Below are 18,334 nucleotides of genomic sequence, written 5' to 3' on the forward strand. Positions count from 1 at the left end.
TGTAACTACTCAGTTTATTAATTTAATAGTTACTTGTACTACCTCTGTTTCCATTTGTATTTACATAGCAGACCTGTTGGTGAAGTCAGACCAATTGGTGTGAGGAAAAACTGTATTACAGGGAAGGTATAGTGTTATCTTAGTTTTCCGTTCATGTGATTTATTAGTTTTTGTTTGTTTGTTTGTTTGTTTGTTTGTTTGTTTGTTTTTTTTTAATAGCCATTGTCCCTGCAAACCACTAGAAAATCTTCTGTGGGTCAGTGAGCTCTACCAGTCTCTTCATTGCTTCTTTTTTGTTTTGTTTGTTTGTTTTTTTCCCCTCAAAGAACATGCACAGGAAGTATCTACCTACACATTTTAGTTCAGCTCAGGAGTGCCCTTTTGAAGAGAATCTTCTGGCTGTCCCCATTTGCTTTGCTTTGATAGGCAGTGGCAAGTGATCTCAGAGCACATGAGCCAAATTCCTTTCACATGAATCTACACTGTAAGATACACTCCAGCATTGTGTCTAATTCACTCCAGCTGTTATAGGGCTTTCAGGCAATGGGACTTAACCAGCCCGAAGTTTAATAAACAAACTGCCAAACAACAACCAAAAAAAAATCGGAAACCCCCACCATTCTGTCCCTCGAATGCTTAGTGTGTGGATTTTGGGTCACCAGCAGCAACTTTCACCCTTATAAACTCTTCCTGTTTTTCTGTAATGCATGCTAACATAGTTGTACATGCTTATCCTTAGTAATGGATCTTCGCTCCGGTGAAAAGGAGTTGGACACTCCTGCTTTAGAGGGTTCTAGCTTCAACTGAGATTACATGTTTGTACCCAGAGTTTGGGATCTGTATTGCCATTTTTCTAATGTCATTTTGAATTATGGAGAAACTTAAACCTGTCTTAAAGAAGAAAATAATTCTTAAGGAAGATCCTTCAGCTTTCTCTCTCTCTTTGTTTTGCTACTGATTTGCAAGATGCAGGAAAGAAAGCTGTAGAGAAGTATAAAACCAAAGTTACTCTGATCTCCATTAAATATTTAAATGACTGTTTTTCATAGAATCCGATTCAAAGTATATACGTACACGTTGATTAGAGACAAGTCAGAGATAAAAACTCCAAACACTGGAACAGTATTTCCAAACACTGGGAAATTCTAAGCATGAATCCGAATTTCTCCCTTGGTCTCCTGTCTAGTATAAACAGAAGAAAACATGGCCAGTTCAGGTTTCCTCATCTGGCTACTAAGGGAGCTCTGCCAGCTTCCAGGAGTCCTGTGCTGAAATAGTGTTTCAGGTGAAGAGACGTGTATCTTTATTACCTGCATGTGGAGATCACTGGTTCTGATAAACTTTCACTATTGACTTTTTACGCATTTAATTGGCATAGTTGTGAAAAGCACTGGGGGGAGGAGTCTGAATTAGTGGGTATTCACAAAAATGTTGGTAAGTTGTGACTAGATCTTTGCAGCTGAATTTTAGACTCTCTCTCTGCTTGATCATCACAAACAAACCAACTCATTCTGCTTGCTAAATCTTCTATTGTGTGCAAATACATTGGTAACAAAACCACTGATGAGATACTATTTTTCTTGGTTAAATGGGTATTCAATGAGTAACATCCCTGTTTCTTTCACTGTCCCCTTGTAGTGACTTGTAAATACAGGGGGAAATCCTAACTGGGTTGGACGTCATTAAACACCTTGGATTAATTTTTACCTATTAAAAAAGGCTGATTCGCATGAAGCTGGAATATGTCGTGCACAGATTAGCCGACACATAATGGTACAGGAAAATAACACAAACCTGGCAAAATGTTAGGATAAGTATGCTTTATGGAAAAGGCATTTTTGCTGCTGCTGTCTGATATGACCCGTATGGTTTCCAGTAGCTACATATATGGTGGCTGGTTACTGCATCCAACACTGCCTGAATCCACTAGCCTTACGTTTGCTTTATTGCTTCTGTTGTCACTTTATTTATTATGCTTTTATATAGCTTTATAGATGTTCACAGCACTTTATAAAGCATAGAATTAGACAATCTTGGTGCAGCGAAGAGCTTGCAATCAAAGCTCCGATCTTGCACTGAACTCTTATCCAATGCACAGTCTCACTGAACTTAATGGGATGCCACACAGGAATTAGAAATCTGCACAAGCAGATCCTGCTGTATGGTCTGGGCTTTATATACTGATGACTTGATGCTGATCCTGAGGTTGTGGGTAAGCATTCAGACAAAAATGTGTGTCCTTACATCTTGGCCTACATCATAGCTGTAATCTCTGCTGTTCGTGTCATAATGCAAAAGAATCTGCTTTCTCTGGTTGTGACGGCTATTAATCTTTCTGAAATAAAATATGGCACCTAATTCCATGTCTTCATGAACCATGTTGGTCTTCTTTTACTGGAGTTAAGTAATGAGAAAACATTCAGCACTGTAGCTTAAATGGTTTGAGAACTGGGATCTCTTAAAATCTTTTTAATTTTCTCCTCATTCTGGCACCAAGACAAATGTGTAGATGAGTCCAAGAAAAATATGAAATATCCAAATATTATTTAACATAAGTCATGCAGGTCCCAAATTCCCAACAAGATACATCAGACATAATAGTTAGCACTTTGTATCCTTACAATGGAAAATGGCAAGAGTTGTAAAGCTGAGATTATCTTAAATAAGGATTATTCAAGTTCTTTAGACATCTGTCCACAGAGGAACTTGCGGAGTCTCATTGCTTCTGAAAGTAGGTGCTGGAACTAGGAGTCTCACAGCAGGTATCTGAGGCTGACAACTTTTTGTCTCTAAAATTTGCAAGTTACCATTTTGGAATAATGATATGACTTCTTTTGTTCAAATTCTGTTCTAATACAGTTAAAAAATCTGCACTTCTAGTCATGGGAATAATTTGGTTTTAGAGAGTGTTTGGCTTTAGTTGTTACTGATGGAGTTTCATATATAAAAATATAAAGCATGTAGTTTATTATAAATGTAAAGTCCAAATGATTTAAAGCCTGTGTCTAAAACATGATTTAAGAACTTTTGATTCCTTACCAATTCTGGGGCAGTTTGGCAGGTAGTCAAGTCTCTGATTAAAATTTGAGCAATTCATGTTCTTTTAGGTTGTATCTCTCTGCCTGTGTCCCGGTGAGCATGGACCACTAAAGGTAAGGAACTGTCAGTAGAGGTCTTGTCCTTAGACCTCCTGAAGGGAGCAAGTGGAATAAGAGAAGACATCCCACAGTTCATCTCTGGAGGAGATCGGGTTTTGCAAATGTTTTAAGCTGTGAAACAAGAGCCTGGTCTTGGATGACCTGACTGTCTCTACTGCGGTAGCTACTGGAATTCATGTCAACACCTTCTGTGTCCATTTTCCTGGGTTTCTGCCCAAAGGGAGTTCATCCCAGGTGCTGTTCTCCCCATATCGGAGACCATCTTTCCCAAACAAGAGAGACAGTCTTTGAGATTTGTGTCATGACAAGACCATTTGGCTAATTGAGCATGAAGAAAGCAGTGGGCATGATGCTGAATAGTGGATGCCACAAAACCAAATAATGGAGAACTGCATTCATGACTCATGTCTGGACCATGGATTGCAGTTGTATATTTTTTCCTACTAATCCAGTTAATAAATCCTTATATTTTGGATGTTTTGTAGGAACTCTGCCTGTTGTTTGTTATATTCTGTTACTTCCTGGTATTTGTAATTTTCAAGAAAGTGAGGAATTTAGTTTCTTGCACTGCACCCATCAACTGGGATTGCTTGTGAAAGTGTTGATTTCACACATAAGAAACCAAAAAAAATGATACTCATTTTATTAGAAAGAAAAAAATCATGTTCATTTTCTGGGAATTGTGGTACATTCTTTGTGAAGGGGGACAAAAAGACAAAGTCCCCATCATTTCAGAGCTTAAGCCCAGCTCAAGCAATTCACCCTTCTAGGGAGTGGGTCAATTAATATTTGTCTAACTTGAGATTGTTTGCCGGATACTGTGAGAGACAGCACGCTGAAAAATTTAACTTAGGATTTGGTCCATCATCAGGTCCATCAGCTTCCTGAAGAAGCTAACAAGCATCACAAGAAAACAGGTGACAAGACAGTCCATTGGTCTTTGGATTGATATGTAACTGCCTTAACCTTCAGTTTCTTGTTTTCTTTTGTCAAGTTGCTTGTACCAATGAGAGTTTTAACTGGCAGAATTGTAGGACTCACTTTGTGTATGTGAAACTTCCACAGGTTGAGAAGCAATTTGGTGTAGCTGCAGAATTCATACCTGCATCAGTGAAAATATATGGTTTGAGTCTAGAAGGACAGATCAGCTTTAGGCGGAACAAAGTGATGCTTCAAGAAAGACAAAGGAAAGAGAAAGGGATACAACTGACATGCCTCATGAAACCAATATAAATGATTCTTAAATAGCATTTAAACTACTACTCTTAAATTTTAGTAAGTTGTCCTTGGCTTTATGCTAGCTGGGACCAGCATGGATAGATACATTTTAACACCCAATGAAGCTTATCACATGATTTCTTAAAGGCAACATCTACCCTATTTTTAGGGTGGTTTTGTTTGCTTAACATCTCTGAAGATATGATCATACAATACTGATTGTACTGTATACCAGAGTTGGGGAATCATTCCCAGTCCTTTTCTTACATTTTTTTTTTCTCATGCCTAGATTCCTATTTGGAAGTAAAATATCCACAGATTTATAAATGTCTAGCACTGAAGATGGTTACTGACTGCATTTAATCTCCATTTTTATCCTGAAAAGGGTAAGTGGAAATCCTTTGGGTGCGTGTTTTGTATGTTAATGCTTTGGACTATTGCTTAGCACTCCAGAACAGTTCCTCACTCATTTTCTCTAGCCAACTACTTGTAGATCTTTGCAGATTTTCACTCTAAAAAAAGCCTGCAAAATTGTAAACATGTTCAGTCATGTGAGAATCTATCAATCTAGTACATCTTGGAAATGCAAACCACATTTTGAAGAAAAATGATAAATGAGAAGACAGTATGAGCTAAACCTAAGACTGTACTTGAGGCTTGCTTAGTCTTTTCTTGGCAAACACTTAAATCTTTTCTTCAGCTGTTGTGTGGGCAATGTGAATACTTCTTTTCCATGTCGCATATTCCTCCTTTAAGTTGGCATTCTTTTTAGAGAAAATTAGGGGTGAGGGTGTTACTCATTCACTTTCTGATGACAAGATAGGACTTTAATCTTTGTCTGCCCAGTTTGAAGGATGACAGCTAAGGAATGGAAGGGTGGATAAAAAATTCTAAAGAAAAGTTCACATGGCATGGGGAATGTTTTATGCCATTGCACCTGGAAGACAGAATTTACAGTATGTATCATCTAGTCTCTCCTTCTCACTTACTCTCTTTCTCCCTGAATCTCTCTACTTCACTTTGTTTCTTTGCTCATTTTATTATCAGGCACATTTACGGGAAACAGGATTTATGGTCTCCTTCTGCTAATAAATGTTAAGGAATATGAGTTTAAGTGGGGAATACACAGCAGGAGATGATGAACTCTTAATAAACAAATATCCTGTTTTCATGCAAATATTCTTAGTAACACAAACAAAACAAAGCAGAGAAGGAAATACAGCCAAAGTGTTATACAAGCTGTGGTGTAATTAAATAGGAGGGATTTCAGAATTTTCCAGAAGCCAAAAAGAGTTTCAAGTTATTCTTCAGACTTTTCCAACTCATTCCTTCAGATGGTTTCATCCCATAATGTTGGATGGAGGGCTGGAAAAGGAGAATTGGAAGAATTACAAAGTAACCTGAGAACTTTGCAAAATTCTCAGTGCCTTTCTTGTTCCATATCTTCTCCTGAACAAGAGACTCTGACCTTAGAACTTGGCAGGATATATTCCTTGAAGGGTTTGAAGTTTTTAAAAAGTTTTTTAGGTCATGTTGCTGTCCTCATTCTGGTGGAAATACCATCTTTCTCTGTAATCATAAGCTTGATATTATCTGCAAAAGGTACTAATCCTATTTAATTGGCATTAACATTATGTCTAACATTTGTCCATGTTAACATGCTGGAATAAAATGTAAAAGCTTTACTGATGGTGTAATAGTGGCATAAAGACTGAGGAGTGATTAATGAGAAAGGAAAACTAGATCATATGGTCATCTGGATGCAACAAATAGTATGTCTGAATATGGACAAATAATTCCTACATCTATTAGCCAGGGGGACAGCTGTAATTACAGGAGAGGGGTCTCTGACTTGGAAATAGTGAATAAAGAACTGGGAATCAAAATGCATAATAACTGATTGCTACCTTCTGGACCATTGCTGTGGCCAAACGAGCTGATATGATCCGTACATAAATAAGCAAAGAAATCTTGAGGCACATTGATTTTGGTCTTGATGGCTGTTGGGTTTTAGTGTGCCCAAGCATCAAAAATTCAGGTTGGATTGGCAAAAGCTGATCAGAAAACAAATGTCAGGATCAAGGAGGGATTAGGAAATACGTATGGTTTATATTTATATTGTTTAGTGTGACTATGAGAACCTTAATGGGTACTTCAGTCGTTGCTGATGCATACCTGTCAGGCAAGTAAAACTTGAAAACTGAGATCACTGTTCTAGCAGAGAAAAGCTGTCAGAAGATACAGTGACTGCAGGTTGGGACCTGGATAAGTTTGATTAGAAAGAAGATGCACATTTTCATTAATAGTTAACCATTGGAGCAATTTTTTGTTGTTCTTGTGGAGTCTGTCACATGGCCAATTTTTATATCACAACTGTGCACTTTTGTAAAAGAGAACCATAATTGTCACTTTTATCCAAATTTTTTGCTCTTTAGGTCAGCTGTACCATAGAACAAATTAGTGTCACTTTTTGCACACTTTGGACCAAATAGGTCTTGACCTATACTTTGGGCCCAAATTAATATCTGAACTTTTGTGGTTGTTCCATATCTTGCTTGTGGATCAAACTGAAGCCTAGTTGGTGAAAACACTTGCATTTCACAAACAGTCATTTATATAACCAAAATTTGCAGCTGGCACCAAACTTTCTATTGTGCTGAAACAAAATCTGGCTTCAGCTATCTTGAATTTTGGGGGTAGTCTGGATTTGAACTTCACAGCTTGGGAGCTTCTGTTTTTTCTTTGCTACACTCATGGGATTGCAGGCATGTACCATATGTACTGTTGTGTGAATGCCACATGGTTACTGACTTAGACAAGAGATGAGATTTTCTGTCTGCTGAAGTGATACAATACATTTACCAGGTTATTTCTGAAACATACGTACCACCCTTGAAAGTAGCATGGGACAGATATAACTCACTGTTGTTTTTATATCATCACAGCATCATCTTTATTTCTTTTGATAGCTCTCATTTACATTGAGGGGAAATCTCTCTACAAATAATAATTTGTTGGAAGGTTATGTTTGCAACTGAACTGATTTTTTAATCAGACAATATAATGATGGACACTTCCCCTAGAAGAGGTTAGTGTGAGTGGAGCAAGGCTGTTCAGAGGCTTGGAGCTGAGGTACAAACTCAACCCCTCTGGATGATGCTGGTTACAAACAATTGGAAAGTGAATGAACAGCTGTTCTGACAGACACAGGCACAGATTTTTCTCCTCTGCTCAGGCACTCTTTCCTCTGAAATTTGTCATGTTTGTAATATTAGGAAAAAATCATTGCTTGGCTTCCCTTAATTGTTCATCTCAAAAACCAGCTAAGAATAATACAGGCTGGCTGACCTGGGCCAATGAATCCAGATCCCTAAAACTGAAAGCCCAATACATAGTAGATGATTAGTTTAGATGACTTAACATCTATTCTGTAGGCCTCTTTGCTGCAGATGCCATAGCCTCAACAACAAGCATTACTCCCCATGGTAGAAGACAGAATATCACAACTACAAGATATCTTCTGTTTCCTTGGTGTCTTCATTTAAGTGATGCTTAGCCAAGATTTGCTCTGATAGCCTACCAATAAACTCTTTTGTCTGAGCTCTTGAAGTGAAGATAGACACTTCAAAAAATACACCATCATGGACCAACTGTCATTAGAAAACTCACTGGAAATATTACTTCGGCAGTTTTGAAATTTAAAAAGTACACTGAACTTCGAAGTCTCAAGACAGGCTAACTTGGGAAAAGATTGCTTTTTGCAATCTATGCCTCAAATAATTTGGTACTTCCCATTTAAATTCTGATTAAGAATCCTCATGCTAGCAGGCTTCCTTTCTTTTACTTTTTAAAAACTATAAAATCAATTTAATTCTCTTTAATCCATTTTGTCGGCTTTTTTTTTTCTTTTAGAAAATAAATACAAATATGACATATTTCTTGATATATCCTTGATATGTTTTATTTTCTCGTGATGTGTGTTATTGATGTGTATTTTTTCATATTATATAATCCTTCTTAAAGGATCGATATTGTTTCCTACGTGGCATGAGTACATCTAGTAGTAAGTTGTTTCCATATAGCACATTCAACTTTGTCTTCCCTTTTAGACTGGAAAATATTTTAATGACTTCAGTTTTTTAAATACAGTCAGGACAACTATGGGCATTACACGTTTTCAAAAATTCAAATAAAACACATAATTTCAAGTTAACCCAAATTTTAGTCATATAAACATTTGATTAGGAATGAATAAAACCTTATCCTAGAATAAAAAAAATAATATAAAGCATCTGTTACACAGTTTATGTAACATGATCTGTAGTACATTTAATTTCTTCTCTATGCAGAGGTTTATATAAAATTGTATGGTCGAATTTAAAGGGACATTATGCACTTTAAAACACGTAGAGTTTTGCAGCAATGTAATAAGTAACATCCTGATGTTTCTGTATTATCAGAGCTTCTGTTGTAAGTGTCAGATGCCAAGGATTATTATTTTTTCTCTTAAGTGTGTTCCCACAGTTCTCCTCTGTGTTAGTCTTTCGCTTGCTCTTGTGGAGGAAGAATTCTTCCATTGGCTTTTGCATCCTGCTCCCTCTACCAGGGAACAGTGTTTGCACAGCAGTTTACAGTGCAGTAGCCAACATCCCCTCTTGACAACACTTACACCATTTTTATGGTGTCTAGCCTGTATTTGAGCTGCTGTGTGGAGCGCTAGGTTGCTAGATATCTAGAGAGCTTTTTAAAAACACACAGTGGAATTAGGTAGTCAACTTCTGCTGGGTCTTAAGAGTGACTGAGTGTTTCTTTGCACTTTTGTAAATCATTCCCCAAACACCGGCCTTTGCAGTAACAGCAGAACATGAGCTGAAATGCTACATCCACTTTCTCCAAACCTCTCTAAAACATGTAAAATAAGTTTTTTAAATTTTGGATCAGCAACGTAAACGGATTGAAATATCCTGAAGTTAAACTTCCTGAACTTTTGGATTCTTTGCCCAAGTATTTATACTGGAAAAGATACATTTGTTATTTATTTGCTATCTTTTAATAAAATTCTTTATTTTCTGCTAACTTGGAAATGTATTCCTGAATAGTTTGTCCAAATATAAAATGTTAAATTTGGCCCCCAGAATAGGCATTCCAATGTAATTTGTGTGTGACGGCTTTTGTCGTTTGGTATAATGGCTTCTAGACCTGTGCTTGGAACCCAAGACTGATCTCATTGTCAGCAACGGAAAATGTACGTAACTCTTGAAAACAGATGAAGATTTAAACTGGCCCTTTGGTGAAAAGCTGCCTGTTTTGGAGATCATTATTTTTTCAGGGTTGTGAAGTATTCTGCTAGCATTTAACTTCTGTTTAGGGAATCTGTAATAATCTTGTTGCTTTGCTTGATCTGCTTTCTCTAAGCCAGTTGTTATACTGGCTCTCTAGAGCCCATTCAAATGCTTTAGCATTACTTGTTCAAGATTTTGCTTGTTAAGATGATTGTCCTGCACAATTGCAAGGCCTGTAAGGGCTAATGTTCAGGAATGCAGAACAGTTTGAGTAGGTTTTGTTTCAATGTATCTAATACCTACCTCTTTCTCCACTCTGCTTTCTGAATACCTTGAAGAAAACCCTGTTATTTGAAATCTCATTATATAATGTTGCTGTTTGCTGAATCAGCTGATATTGGCAAGACCACCCTGATGTGCTCTGCCCCAGAACTTCACTGACACTGAACATGTTTGGAGAAAGAGGAGGAAAGACATCTTAAATTTTTGAAGGCCTGTATTCTGCTTTTTAGCATTAGTACTTGTGCCCTCAAACACACCAAAGCTTTTCTATGCTCCCCACTTTTATTTATTGTTCCTGTTAGTGTCTCTGCTATTCCTGACTCCATTTCACCTCTCCAGAATGAACACTGTAGTTAATCTTCGAGTGATTATACTTCCTTCCTCACTGCTATTCCCAGTAAGCTTTCTGTCACCAAATTAAAATTTCTTATTCTCTCTTTGGAGGCTCTCTCTATTTGCTTATCTTGTCAAAACAACCATCTTCCTTTGCTTCCTCACTACATGAACCTGGACTATACATTTAATATCTTCCTTTTCTGGAGCTTTTCCAGAAGGATGCGTATCTTCCTTCCCCTTAGAAATTTTTTTCTTCAAATCCTGTCTGTAATACCTGTATGAAAACACTGAACAGGGGCACAGATGTGAGGAGCCAGCATTTTCTTACTTATTTAGAATTATTCTGAAAAATACAAATCTTTCTATTATATTTGTATATTGTATCTGTATTTATATTATATTTTTTAATAGTGATTGGTGTTCAGTTCTTCTGTGTCTGCTAAATAGGATAAAGGACTGGAAGAGAAAGAGAGAAAGGCAATAAGGAACCATTTTTGTATGAGGAATGATCAAATAGAAACAAGTTAACAGGTTATTTAGGAACAAAAGGACAAAAGTTTGTAAACTGATAAATGTGATGGAGAAGGGAGCAGAAGAGGGAATGGTTGTTCATTGTCTCTTCTGATACAACAGCTGGGGCTTTAAATGCAACTGGCCGGCAGCAGGCTCAGAACCAAACAAAAGGGAGTAACTTCGCCTTAAGGAATGTTCTGGCCTGGGACAGTGGATACTTGAAATTGGGTTGGCTTCTGAAAGTAACCAAGTAAAGTCATTGAATAAAAAACAGAGATACCTATCGCTGAGACAGTGGGTTTGGGTCAGGAAGTTCCTGTTATCTGACTCAAGACTGCAAGAGTGCATTGAGGGAAATATTCCTTCATTACTGCTTTCCCTAGACATCTACTCATGGCTACAGGAGGATAAAAGAAGTTGGGTTAGAAGGAGATGTTAGTCTCACCTGGCTTGTGCATTGCCCAGAAAAACTTAATTTTCTCACTAACTCTGCTGCAGAATTTTCATGTATTCATGTAGCCTAAGCCCAACTTTGCCAATAGGAACTACCTTACCATACCTAATTCATGTTGTCTGGAGGGTAGATGTCTTATACAACCTTGTAGTTTATGCTGCTTCTGTTGGTGGTGGAGACACCTCTGAAGATGTCTTAACGTCATGAGGTAAGTTAAGTGTTGAATTTATTCCTAATGACAAACTGGTTTGGCAATTTGGAGCTCTGATCCTGCCCCTGAAGGGATGTATCAACATTTTGTTGCCTTCCCGTCTCTGCTCCCACACATATTTCCATTGGGCAATTTCCCCCACCTGCTGTATGTGTTTTCATCCTTTGTATTTGGCCAAGTAGGCCCAGTGGTACTCTTGATTCCTCTTACAAAATGCTTTGCTTCTCAGTCTCTAGCTGATCTCCGTCCTCACAATTACAGATTCTTCTCCTTCAGATTTAAGCCAAAGCGTCATGGAGGATGAAAAGTGTCATTGCAAGTTCTCTTATACTTTAATTGCAGGAAATGTTTTGCTCAGCTGCATGTTACAGTGAACTGAGAACAGGAGGAGTCTTCAGGGAAATTTGCAGCTCAATTCCAACTTCCAGTTCATGCTGGGCTTGCTTAAATAGTCTTTTTTTTGTTGTTGTTGATAGGAATCTGGGTGGGTCAAGTATAAGTGGATTTTACAGGTGTAGTTGAAAGACTATACATGACAGAGAATAACTTCCCTGCCTAACCCTAGACTTTGTTTCATGACCAAATTAATAAGAAAAGCTTATTAATATATTATTTTTTCAGCAGGAACAAAAATCCTGTGTTTTCCCCTGTCTGTTCCTTAGAAACAGGTAAATGTTTTTGGCTGAAGCTTCCAGAAGAACTCTTGCGAAGCAGACCTCCTGCTTTAGGAAACATCAACCCAAAAGTCACATTTGACAGAGTCATGTGAGAAACAACACTATTGTAGAAAGTACTGAGCTTCTTTAACATCAAGCAGAGCTTCAAGTCTCAGGAGTCACACTCAGTAGTAGTATATTATCCTATCTAGAGCATTTTTAAAATTCTGGGTGTAACTTTGAAATTAGGTAGAACTCTAGTAAGCTATTTATTTATTTATTTATTTATTTATTTATTTTCTTCCTGGTAGATTCTGCTTTGAAAATATTAACATGATGTGGAGGTGTCAGCCATTTGTAATTCTGGACAATTTGTCAGCAGGGTGCTTAATACACTAAGTCCCAACATAGGTTGCATGCAGAGATTGTGCAGGACAGTTAATCAGTAAGCCAAAATAAAGTCACTAGATTTTTTCCTTATATTCTGTTATGAATCATGTCCTTATGTCAATTAAAACCATCTGTGCATGTCCATTTTCAGATGATTTATAGATGTGCGTTCTCCTTCTCAGACATTCCAAGGAATCTTAACCTGGTATGTAGATGCTCTATGTTTCTCCATAACAGGAAAAAATTACTGAATTAAGTAAGTATGGTACATTCATCCCAAGGATCTTATGTGGTAGAAGATAATGAGAGACAGTTGTGAAGTCATTTGATACTATGGTTTAGAATTATAGATGGAGCAGTGGCAAGGCCTTTAGTTGAAGTTGCCTGAGTGTGATAAAGAGTGATGGGAGTTTATCAAGAAGTCTACAAAAATATATTTTTTTTTTCTGGAGAACTGAAACAAAGCTAATTTCTTGAACCTTAGAATTTGTAAATTTGGCAAGAAACTTCTTCTAAAGAGGTACACTCCATCAATTCTGTCTTACTATGTAGCTCTGTTCTGTGACAGAAAGAAACAAATATCCTTTATGCAGGGTAGGCAGTAGCTTTGAGAATGTTCCTGTTTTGAACAAGAAAGAAAAGGCAAACTTTTTTTTCACGGATAAACATGCCGTCCATCTCATTTTATTTTCCTCATAGAGATATTTTTTGGGCTGTGGAGAAGCCAAGGAGGGGGATTTTCTAACGGAAACTATTTTTGCCATTTTGTTCTGCTAGGCCACTAGCAGAGAGAGGTGCCTGAGGACTGGAGCAAAGCAAATGTCACTCCAGTCTTCAAAAAGGGCAAGAAGGAGGACCCGGGTAACTATAGACGGGTCAGCCTCACCTCCATCCCTGGGAAAGTGATGGAACAACTTATCCTTGGTGCCATCTCAAGGCATATCAAGGATATGAGGGTCATTAGAGGCAGCCAACATGGCATCACGAAGAGGAAGTCATGCTTGACCAACCTCATAGACTTTTATGAGGACATAACAAGGTGGATAGATGATGGCAGAATGGAGGATGTGGTCTATCTTGATTTCAGTAAAGCCTTTGACACAGTCTCCCACAGCACCCTCGCTGCTAAACTGAGAAAGTGTGGTCTGGACGGTCAGGTAGTGAAGTGTACTGTGAACTGGCCAAAGGAAAGAAGCCAGGGAATTGTGGTCAATGGGGCAGAGTCCAGTTGGAGGCCTGTATCTAGTGGAGTCCTTCAAGGGGCAGTACTGGGGCCAGTACTATTCAATATATTCATCAACAATGTGGACGAGGGAATAGAGTGCGCTGTCAGCAGGTTTGCTGATGACACCAAGCTGGGAGGAGTGCTGACACGCCAGAAGGCTGTGCTGCCATCCAGCGAGACCTGGGCAGGCTGGACAGTTGAGTGTGGAAAAATTTAATGAAATAGAACAAGGGCAAGTGTAGAGTCTTGCATCTGGCCAGGAACAACCCCAGGTTCCAGTATAAGTTGGGGAATGACCTATTAGAGAGCAGCGTAGGGGAAAGGGACCTGGGGGTCCTGGCGGACAACAGGATGACCATAAGTCAGCACTGTGCCCTTGTGGCCAGGAAGGCCAATGGCATCCTGGGGTGTATTAGAAGGAGCTTGATTAGTAGGTCAAGAGAGGTTCTCCTTCCCCTCTACTCTGCCCTGGTGAGACCACACCTGGAATATTGTGTCCAGTTCTGGGCCCCTCAGTTTAAGAAGGACAGGGAACAGCTGGAGAGAGTCCAGCACAGGGCAACAAAGATGATTAAGGGAGTGGAGTCCCTTATGAGGAAAGACTGAGGGAGCTGGGTCTCTTTAGCTTGGAGGAGACTGAAGGATGACCTCATTAATGTTTATAAATATGTAAAGGGTGAGTGTCATGAGGATGGAGCCATGCTCTTCTTAGTGACAACCAATGGTAGAAAAGGAGCAGTGGGTACAAATTGGAGCACAGGAGGTTCCACTTAAATAGGAAAAGAAACTTATTCTCAGTGAGGGTGGCAGAACACTGGAACAGGCTGCCCAGGGAGGTTGTGGAGTCTCCTTTTCTGAAGATGTTCAAAACCCACCTGGACTCATTCCTGTGCAACCTCATCTGGGTGTTCCTGCTCCCATGGAAGGATTGGACTAGATGATCTTTCGAGGTACTTTCCAATCCCTAACATTCTGTGATTCTGTGAAGTCAGTTTGGGTCTTGCAGAGGAAAAGTCTGGTTGTCTGTTTCAACTTTCTGACCTTTTCGTTTCTTCATGAGGACAGATTCTGTGTGAAATCTGATAATGTAAAATTCCTTTTTTTCAGTTTAAAAGAAGGGAGGAGAACATGATGCCAAGCAGTTTTTCTCTCTCTTTTCTGAGACTCAAGATATTTAGGTGTTTCAGTGGTTTGTTGGTCACCAGAAGAGGAGAATCATATAGATCATAATATTTAAAAAAAAAAAAAAAAAAAAAAAAAGTTAGGCTTCTGAATTTGACCACTGAAGTAATTAATAAGATTTGCCAGCAGAACTGTGTGCCTGACCTGATCCATTGATTTCAGTGGAAGTTTTAAGTGCCTGTGGAAAATGTCCTAATAATAGGAATTCTTACAATATTTTTTTTTAATACACATAAATGTATTTTTTACTTTTGTAATATTTCACTTAATTCAACCTTCCGTGTGTGTCTTTTGTCAATGTACGCATTCTGCAAGAGGAATTTGTCCAGATTCACAACCAAACTTAAGGTAGTGCTTTTATCCTTAATTTCTTGGGTCGTGTCATAGAGGACCTTATACTGGATGTAACGGAGCTTGGTAAAACTTGGCCACTGAAATACTGGCTCCATTGAATAACATCTGGAGGGAAACCAATAGTCCAATATATCCTGCTAGACGACACTCAGCATATCCAGCCTCCTGGTCTTTCTCTTTGTGTTCTGCCTTGCAAAAACCTGGCTATACTTACAGAAACGTACAAACACAAGAACAAAATGGATGCACTCCATATTCCTAAAAGTGTCATATCTTGGCTGTGTTGAAAGTGTATGCTTGCTTGGCTGTAGCGGTGACGGGTTTTTATGTTGCTCTTTATCATACTGATGCTAAAGTAAAAGACTGAAAATCCCTACAAAGACATCTGGTTCTTTTGCTATTACCTTTGCACACTTTTTTTCCATATAGTATATTTCTCATGTTTTACTTTGTTGAGTTTAAAATAGGTCAAATGGTCGAGTTTCTATAACTTCTTTTGGACCTCTGGCTTGCTTAAGTCTAATGAATAATATTATCAAATTAGAGTTTCCTTTTCCATTTACCATGTTCCAAGTTTTAAAAAGAAATTGCAACTCCTTTTTCCTCTGTAGGTCAGTATGCCTCTAAAAAAAGGTTTTTCAGGGATTTGTCAATATATTAAACTGCAAAGAAGCAATGTAGCATCATCTCAGAGTACTTGTTTAACCCTGGAGAAAGGTAATAATCTGGTAATCTTTATAGTCTTTAACTTAAAACAAATCAAACAGTGTTTGTGGTGTTACGGTTTTTTCTAGCCCTTAAGAGCAAGAAGAAAACAGGAAAAAAAAGTGTTCTCAACTTGATTCTGTTCAGATAGCTAGTGAAAAACATGGAGTTTACTCATGAGTTCTGAGAAACAAATATCTACCTTTAAAAGTGTTTTGTCATTTTTTGAGGTGTACAATATGACAAAGGGGGAAAAGCGACAAACTGATCTTGTATGTCACTATGTGGTACATAACAGGAAAATATTCTGAGGTAGTTGCACTTCTTTCCTGATTCACAAAAGCTGACAATTACTCAAAGTTCTCTTTGGCATGGGGAAAAACCTCTAATGGCTGGTTTTATTGTTAAATTTAAGTTAGTATTTCTGTTAACCAGTCTCTTGTTTGTTTGATTGTCAGAAAATATCCAGCCAATATTAGAGAGGAGTCCTTATTCTGTGCACAGCATCTAGCTCATCTCCTCTGTCCTACACCTTGGATTTGAGCTTTTCCGTTCTCTCTAATGGCTCTCAGGATATCAGTATCTTCCTTAAGAAAGGGAAAAAGAGAGGCTTTAACAAAGCTTTTTAAACAATTGAAAACAAATTTAAGCATTTTCCTTAATTCTACATGGTCTACAGAAAAGTTAGCTAAATACTAGTGATATATCAGTGTGGGATTCAGTCCAGATCCATCAGGTGTCTCTGACAGAAGAAAGGCTAAAACCAGACATCTTGAGTTTGAAGCCAAAAGCAGCTGATATCTTTTCACATGACAAACATTCCTACTCATCAGTGGCCCTACAGTCATCCATGTGCATGTATATAGGATTATAGGCCCTGGTTCTCATACAGTGAGTGTTGGTGGGGAGGTGGCAGCAGCCAACTCTCACTTTCCTGCTTTTGTGATCTTGCTTCATCAGCTGGTCCTCAGGCTTTTCTCCTTTGCCCTGACTATAAGGGACATAGGAATGAGTAGAGGGAGAGCACCAATAGGTGTTTAGTGTTTTAGCCAAGCACCAAAATCTCAAACTTCATAAAGTTCTCAAGAGCAGCTGGAAAGACCAGGACAAAATGGATATGGAAATACGAAACCCCAAAAATAACACTGGTTAAAAGAAATCTGAAGGGAGAACTGCTGCTGTTCCCTTGGAATCAGTGGTGTTTGTGTAGACAGAAAGTGGGCCAGAATTTGTTCTCTACCTTATAAAGCTTGCATGTTCCCATACCCTAAATTAGCTGTGGATGTTGTCCTTTCTTTATCACAATTCAGCATTATGCTGAGTTTTAAGATAACTGAATTTTAAATCAAAAGTAAAATCCCAGCTGATTTTTTTCCTCAAGGCTGGTTTGTTCATTTAAACTCCATTCTGAATCATTTTCTTTCACTATCTGAAGCTTAACTCCATAAATAAGCAAATCAATTGTTTTATTTTATAATGGACTGCTAAATGGTAAAATACAACCAATCATTGCTGTTCAGTATGGTAAAAAGTACATGTCTTGACTTTATAAACATGCCCATACTCTGAACCTCCTTGTAACTTCAGCTAGAAGAGACATGCAGGGAGATCTCTTTTTGTGAAGAGAGATGGCAAATAGGTCTGTTTTCAAATGTTGTGTAGCTAGGAGCTATTAGTTCTTGTCCTGCAACATCGATATCTGTAAGGATTTTGCCACTAACCCTCCTATAGGCAGTGAGAGCAATGCTGTTTGGAGCCAAATGTTTAAAGAAAAATCTGTCTGTGTGCCACAGCCACTGCTGAAACCAACTTCAGGATTCAGAATCAGGCAATGATTTCTGGTCATGTTACCTTTTTTTTTTTTTTTACCTCTTTTTATCAATTTGCTCTTTCTGGTGAGGTTATTGCTGCTGTAATTTAATCTCCTAATTGGTAGGTACTCTAAAAAAATAACTTCTCGATATATACCCTGTTTTGAGCCACAGCTGAAAATTTGGAATTTCTGAGTACCTTACAAAATGTGACATTTACAGATTGAGAAGTTCAATCAGCAGAAAATTTTGCATACACTGATGTGTTTATATCAAATCTAACTTAACAGTTTTCAACTATATCCAGGATGTTCTGTAACTGGTTGTTAATAAGCTGGAGACATGGTTATAGCACCATGAACAGAATTGCATCCATTCTGTTATAACAGCAAAGATAACTAAAAGCGTAATGGGCTCTTCTATCTGTGGTCTGCCTTGAAAAGGCAGGAGATGGAGTACACAAAACAGAGTAAAAAAAGATCTACCGGAGTGGAAATCTGATAGTTTGATTTGTCAATAATCAGGAAGAATAGGAAACAGAGGGGCAACATGATGAA

General features: G+C 38.1%; 1 long non-coding RNA gene across 2 annotated transcripts in view; it reads left to right on the forward strand.

Annotated features, from left to right (window-relative positions):
• Positions 1–18,334, forward strand: part of LOC110361277 (uncharacterized) — a 144,484-nt gene that overhangs the window by 52,140 nt on the left and 74,010 nt on the right. For both annotated transcript variants that reach the window (XR_010472417.1, XR_002417764.2), the window contains exons 4-5: positions 3,108–3,152; positions 4,666–4,762. This is a non-coding gene — a long non-coding RNA (uncharacterized LOC110361277). The remainder of the gene's footprint in view (positions 1–3,107; positions 3,153–4,665; positions 4,763–18,334) is intronic.

Source organism: Columba livia, chromosome 4 (assembly GCF_036013475.1).
Source record: "Columba livia isolate bColLiv1 breed racing homer chromosome 4, bColLiv1.pat.W.v2, whole genome shotgun sequence".
NCBI lineage: Eukaryota > Metazoa > Chordata > Aves > Columbiformes > Columbidae > Columba > Columba livia.